Source organism: Galeopterus variegatus, unplaced genomic scaffold (genome assembly GCF_000696425.1).
Source record: "Galeopterus variegatus unplaced genomic scaffold, G_variegatus-3.0.2 Scaffold1969, whole genome shotgun sequence".
In the NCBI taxonomy this organism is placed as follows: domain Eukaryota; kingdom Metazoa; phylum Chordata; class Mammalia; order Dermoptera; family Cynocephalidae; genus Galeopterus; species Galeopterus variegatus.
Window position 1 is genome coordinate 101437 of NW_007728080.1, and position 7625 is coordinate 109061.

A 7625-nucleotide genomic window follows, 5' to 3' on the forward strand; every position below is an offset into this window, starting at 1 on the left:
CAGTAATTGTCCCCATCCTTTTGTAGCAAAGGCTGGTTTTCATCTGTGGGTGCATAAAGTGGCCCACACAGAGTAACGTAAAAACACAAAGGGTCACGGCAGGCTCCGTCAACAGTACAAGGGCCCATAGACTTAGATCCCAACCAGAAGAATGTAGTTGGGTGATGATGTAAAAACCTGAAGCTTTTTTGATGGAAGGACTTTGCAGTAGTCATTTGTTTCATTATAATTTTTGATTTTGATTTTATTAAATGGGAAGAAAAGCAGAAAAAGTAAAATCCAATAGGTTTAAAACAGCCTATAAATGTATTTTATTTCTTAGAAAACTTACACCGTCAAAGCAAGGGGTTTAAATGATTTTCAAGAAAACTTGGGAAGACAATAATGGACATTCATTTAAAATCCCATCTGGGGGATTTAAAAATTTTTCTTTGAACTTTGAGGCCTGATTTAGGGGTGGAATCCCATTGCTTTTCATGTTAGATGAAATTTAGTGGGATTTTAGTCTTTGATTCAGTTAGCATTTGGTTTATGTTAAATAAAAAATCAATATCATGGAAAAAATTTGGCCAGTAGTTTAGTCTCTTGACATGAAAAATAGGAGTAACGTTTTGTTGCGTTTTGAAAAATCTGCTTAAAGACATGCATGTAGTTATCTGGTTTCAGAAACAGCTGTTTAAATTGTCAGTCTGAACTAGGTCGTCAGGTTCACTTATTATCAGACCTTAACCTGGGGCAAAGGTTTTGGTATCTGCCCACTTACAGATTTAACAAATGAAAATTACATGAGGGTATTATGAGCAGTCTTTATTGGAAAGATATTTCCTGGACTAAAAATGGGCAATATTTGCAATAGTTGATGCCTATTCTGGAAGCTTTGAAATTAACCAGAGAATGAAGTCATTTAGTACATCTGAAACAGGTCTGTGCGATACCTCAAGACAACATGGATTAGCTCCTTCTTATTCTTTAACGTGGGCCAGATCTTTTTGTCCTCTCCAGAGCTGGTATCCTAAATTATTACCAGATAGTATTTTTACGTTATTCATCATCATAACAAAAAACATTAAAAGACTGATTTCTGCATTTATATTTATTCTCAGATGATATGAAATGCTAAATTTCTTATAGTATGTGTTTTCTAATTTCTATTTTGTTGAATAAAACTACTTCTACCTTCATGCAGTCTTTATAATCCACTGTCCATAGCATCTTCTTCCTTTAAACCTATAGCCCCAAAAAAGACCCTCTGAAACTCTAGGACTAGGTTTTAAAAAGTCTGAACTTGTTATCTAAATTTCCTTTAAGAAACCTAGTGTACTATCTCTTGAACTACACTGTGGAACAGTAATTTGTGCTCAGGTTAGTGGAAGATGATGGGGCTCACTGGAGACACCACATTGTTCTGAAAAGTAATTCCTAATGAGAGGTTACTGACTTTTAGAGCCATTCTGTATAACCATCTGTGAGTCTAAGGATTAATTGTATTGGTGATTTGTAATAAGATTGAGTTGTGCAACACTGCTTGCATCTGTCTAGACAAGACATTTGCTTCACTTTTAAAATGCACATATCTTTGGAGAAGTCATTTACTCTACACAAATACACCCTGAATCCCACTGTTTAGAATCCTTACAGATCTATTACATCTACACTAAAAATGTTGTACTTGCACACCTTAGTTTATTAAAAAAAAAAAAAATGTATTTCTTCAATAGCCGGGTATTTGGATTGTACTCTTGATATATTTGAATGTGACTCTTAGATTTAAGTGCACTATTATTCATGTCTTACACAATAAAATTGCACTGTATGGCAAATGTGTCTATAATGTGTGCTTTGCTAAAACCTCAGAGTGCTGTAAGGTACAGGTTTCTATATTGTGAACCTGTCTCTCTCTCTCTCTTTCTATACATATATATATATATATAGTCTTAGGGAAAAATTCTGAACTTTTGTAAATCTGTGTAACATTTTATTCTATACATATATATATATATAGTCTTAGGGAAAAATTCTGAACTTTTGTAAATCTGTGTAACATTTTAATATTATTTGTAATGTTTACTAAGTGATAAGTTCACTTATGTCCTGTAACTAGAATCATTCACCTTAAGTTGGCTGGTTTGTCAGATTTGGTTTACTGAATCAAAATAGTCTTGTTGAATGTGGTACTGTTCTTAATGTGTAATATTTATGTTTGGTCTTCTCCCCCGCCTCAGGGGACTGTTGCACAGATGCTAGTGTTAAATTTCAATAAACAATAATAAAATTTGAATATATTCAAATGCTGATAAGTTAAATCTGTAAGTTGATTTTAATTGTTGTCAAATGTTTGTGGAAGTTTTCACAATGTTTCAATTAAAACTGCCATATATTCTTGACCTTCTATGTTGAAAATTTTGAGATATGCAAAAAAACAAAACAAAATACTGCAAGGATCTCCCATGTGCTGCTCACCTAGATGGAATGATTGGTAACATTTTCCATCAGATCTCTAACACTCTTAGTTTGTGTGTCTCTGTCTGTCTGTGTTGTTGTTATTGTGATTTGGCTGAAATAATTGTGAATAAGCTGTACACATCATTGCCCCTTCTAAGTGCTTCACAGGTCATCTCCTAAGAATTATGAGCAGGTATTGTACATACTATTGATTTGGTATGTTTTAATATAAATAAATCAGTGAGGGAAAAGGAAAAGCTCTTCCTCAGAGTAGAATACCAACTATTAAATGTAGAAAGAATGATGAACTTAGAAAGTCACTATTTGGCAAATCATCACAGTATTCCTAGATTTAGGCAGTGTCATCAGTGAATGGTAAAATGGGCAGTTAATAGTTTGTGAGGAACAATATAGTCTCAAAGTATCGTTCTGCAAAATACTTAGTTGCAAAGGAGAAAATACTAATTAGTAAAGGAATCTGGTAGATATCACCTTATCCAAGCAAAAGTTAACGTCACCAGTAATGGGATGTACCAACATCACGCGCCTTTCAATGATTCATTGAGAATGCAGCAGCATTATTGGGGGAAAGAAAGCATAACAAGAATCTAATTGTGAGGAAGCATCAGTCAAACCTAAATACAAAATAAATGGTCTGCATTCTTTAAAAACTTATCAAGCTTATGGATGAAAAGGAAAGACTGAAAAGCTTGTAAGTTTGAAATTGTTTCAGATTTTTTAAAAAAGCTCAAAATGAACTTAAAACAGCACGTGATATCATACAAAGCTATTAAAATGAGACAATATTTCAGCTGATGAAAATTATCTCCCCAATAAATGAAACACTAGGCAGAAGAAAACTGTAAAATGAGATATCACCTCACACCTATTAGGATGACCATTACCAGAAAAACAGAAAATAACATGGTGAGAATGGAGAAATTGGAACCCTCATGCACTATTGGTAGAAATGTAAAATGGTGCAATCGTTATGGAAAACGGTATGGAGATTCCTCAAAAAAAAAAAAAAATACTATATGATCCAGCAATCACATTTTTATGTACAGTCAGCCCTCCATGTCCATGGATGCGGAACCCACAGGTCTTAAAGTCTTGAAGAGATATTTGCACACCCATGTTCATTATAGCACTATTCACAATACCCAACAGTGGAAGCAATACAAATGTCCATCAATGGATAAAGAAAATGTGTATACATGCAATGGAATATTATTTAGCCTTAAAGAAGGAAGGAATAAATACCTTTAAATAAAACTTTCAGATATGGGGGGAAAAAATCTCAAATAAGAAATTACAAAACCAGGACAGATATGGACCAAAGAACAAAACTAAACAGGAAGATATGAAACAAGTTGAATGAACTTAGGAAAGATTTTGAAGGGTAAAGAAAAGTCATCTTGAAGGTGAAATTACAGGGTGCCCAACAGAGAATAGCTGGAAATGTATTAAAGATGAAAAGCCAAGAGTAAAAATGAAAATAAAAAGAAGGAAATCTTATGTGCTACAACATGGATGAATCTCAAAGACATTATACTAAGTGAAATAAGGCAGTTACAAAGAGAAAATACTCTAGGAAGTAGAATGCTGGTCACCAAGTGCTGTGGGGAGTGGGAAATAGGGACTTATTCAATGGGTATGGAGTCAGTTTTGCAAGATGAAAAAGTTCTTGAGATCTATTGCACAACCAATGCATATGTACTTAACACTACTGAACTGTACACTTAAAGGTGGTAAATTTTGTGGTTTTTAGCCACAATTTTTATTAAGTTTTTTAAAATTTTAAAAATACTTTAAATGTGAGTTTTGATACACCCACTTTTACAATTTTTAAATTTTTTTTAACTGTTTTGATGTTTAGGAAAAAAAAATCATTAAAAAAGTATATAGGGGGGCCAAGCCCGTGGCGCACTCGGGAGAGTGTGGCGCTGGGAGCGCAGCAGTGCTCCCGCCGTGGGTATTTTTTTTTAACTGTTTTGATGTTTAGGAAAAAAAAATCATTAAAAAATTATATAGGGGGGCCAAGCCCGTGGCGCACTCGGGAGAGTGCGGCGCTGAGAGCGCAGCAGTGCTCCCGCCGTGGGTTCGGATCCTATATAGGGATGGCTGGTGCGCTCACTGGCTGAGCGTGGTGCGGCCGGTCTCAAAAAGGACAAAAAAAGAAAAAAAAGTATATAGGGTGACATTAGCAAAATGGTGGAGTAAGCAGATTCAACTTCTTGTCCCCCCACAAAAACATCAAAGAACAAGATGAAATGGTCAGAACTAAAGATTTACAACAGCCAAGCAAATGCTGAATCGAGAAAAAGACTACTGAAAACTGTAGGAAAGCTCTGTCGCATTTTTACCCTGTCCATTCTCCCATTTCCTCTGAAGCCCAGTGGCAGTTTGAAACAACAGCTCATGTTCCCATTGTGAGGCCCTAGTGTCTGGTTCGAATGGTAGCAAAGCAGACTTTATTTACAAATTATTGCTTATATCTGGTTTAACTTGTCTTGGAGCTATGTGAAGGACTGACAGTGCCCGTGTCTGTTTCACATAACTCAGAACTCAGGCTGAAAAGGTGCATTTTGGGGCATTGCTCAAAAATACTGCAAGACCCAAAACCTCACAGACACTTGGTGCTATTATATAGGTGGCCTATTTTATATATATATATATATATATTTTTTTTAATTTATTTATTTTTTTTTAAAGATGACCGGTAAGGGGATCTTAACCCTTCACTTGGTGTTGTCAGCACCACTTTTTTTTAATTAATTTATTTTTTTTTTTAAAGATGACCGGTAAGGGGATCTTAACCCTTCACTTGGTGTTGTCAGCACCACGCTCACCCAGTGAGCTAACCGGCCATCCCTATATGGGATCCAAACCCGTGGCCTTGGTGTTATCAGCACCACACTCTCCCCAGTGAGCCACGGGCTGGCCCCCTATTATATATTTATAGTCGAAACATATACCACCTAAGTGTTGGGAGGAAAAACTGAGGGAGATTCTTTGAGAAATTGAGATATTTAAAACAACCCATGTAAACAAAGGAGTTTAGAAGTCCACAGACAAGCCCAGGGCAAAACATGCTCAGAAAAATTCTGAGCAGACCCTTAGCTCTTGCTTAAAAGTGATCCCTAAACTCAGTGCAAGGCTGTCTAAGTGTTTAAGGAGGGCACCAGTACAGAGCTGATCTACAAAGACTGGAGGAGATGTGTGTGTGTGTTTATTTTTTAAGCTCCTGGCATTTAAGGAAATCTGTCAAAACGGCTGCACATGAACTGAAGGAACAGAGACTTCAGTGACTATGCATAACAAGGAATACAGTCTGCAAAAAATAGTTTCAAAATGTGACTAAACGTATGGATGACTATAGCCTTCAATAGTAACAATTCTTTTTTTTACAATTTGAAAGTAATTGGGCCGGCCCGGTGGCGCACTGGATGGTGCACCGCTTGGGAAGCGCGGCAGCGCTCCCGTCCGAGGGTTCGGATCCCACGTATAGACCGGTTCCCGCTCACTGGCTGAGCGAGGCGCGGGAGCGGATAGTTTCAAAATGTGACTAAACATATGGATGACTATAGCCTTCAATAGTAACAATTCTTTTTTTTACAATTTGAAAGTAACTAAACATATAGACTACTACAGACCTTGGTAACAATGATAAAAATAACAACATCAACAAATCCTGGGGAAGGGTGAATATCTAATTTCCATAGTTACCACATTGTGATTTTCAAATGTTCAGTTTTCAACAAATATATTACAGGGAATGCAAAGAAGTAGGAAAATATGGCTCATTCAAAGGAACAAAATAAGTTGAAAGGAGCTATCCTTGAGGAAGCCCAGACATTGGACTTACTAGACAAAGGCTAAACAACTATATGCTCAAAGAGTGAAAGGAAAACATGGACAAAGAGATAAAATCAGGAAAGTGATGTTTGAACAAAATGAGAATATCAATTAAAAGGTAAAAATTATGAAAAGGAATCAAATAGAAATTATGGCGCTGGAAAGTGCAACAACTAAGATCAATGAACTTGGAGATAGAACTATTAAAATTATCCAGTCTGAGGAGCAGAAGGAAAAAGAATGAATAAACATGAATAGACCTAAAGACTTGTGGGACACCATCAAGCGGACCAACATATGGATTATGGGAATCCCAGAAAGGGGCAGAAAGATTATTTGAAGAAATAAGGGCTAAATACTGCCCAAATTTGATTAAAGACATGAATCTACAAATCCAAGAAGCTCAATGACCTCCAATAACATAAACTCAAATAGACCACACCAAGACACATTATATATTAAAACTATGGTAAGTCATGAAAAGAAAATCTTGAAAGCAGTAAGAGAGAATTAACTCATATAAAAGAGATCTTCAATGAGATTATTAGCTGATTTCTCACCAAAATTTATGGAAGCCAGAGGTAGTAGGATGGTAAACTTTAAATGTTGAAAGAAAAAACCTGTGAATTGATGATTATATATATGAAGAAACTGGGCTGGCTGGTTAGCTCGGTTGGTTAAAACGTGGTGCTGATAGCTTACAAAACTGTCCACCAAAAATAGGGAGAAATTAAGATATGTTTAGATAAACAAAAGCTTAGAGACCTTAATTAGGTGTGCCCTACAAGAAATGCTAAAAGGAGTCCTTCAAGTGAATTGAAAGAATGCTAGACAATGACTTGCACGCATATGAAGGAATAAATATCTCTGGTACAGATAAATACAAGGGCAGATACAAAAACCAGTATTTTTATAATTTTAGTTTACAGCTCCGCTTTTTATTTTCTACAGGAATTAAAAGACAAAAGCATTAAAAAAAATTATAAATCTATGTTATGGAGCTTGTTATCACTAGACCTGCCCTATAAGAAATGTTAAAGGGAGTCCTTTGGGGTAAAATGCAAGAATGCTAGACAGTTTGAACCCATACAAATAAATAAATATCTCTGGTTGCTATGGTTCGAATGTCTCTTCCAAAACTTCTGTTGAAATTTAATTACCATTGTGGTAGCATTATGAGGTAGGACCTTTAAGAGGTGATTAGGTCATGAGGGCTCTGCCCTCAAGAATGGATTTTGCTATTATAATGGGAGTGGGTTAGTTATTGTGAGAGTGGATTCTAATAAAAGGATGGAGTTTCGCCCTCATACTCTGTTTTGTGCACT

General features: G+C 35.9%; 1 long non-coding RNA gene across 1 annotated transcript; it reads left to right on the forward strand.

Annotated features, from left to right (window-relative positions):
* Positions 1-423: 423 nt before the first annotated feature.
* Positions 424-2303, forward strand: LOC103596270. Its single transcript, XR_551036.1, has 2 exons — positions 424-1920; positions 1987-2303. It is a non-coding gene; the product is annotated as an uncharacterized LOC103596270 (long non-coding RNA).
* The last annotated feature ends 5322 nt before the right edge of the window (positions 2304-7625 follow it).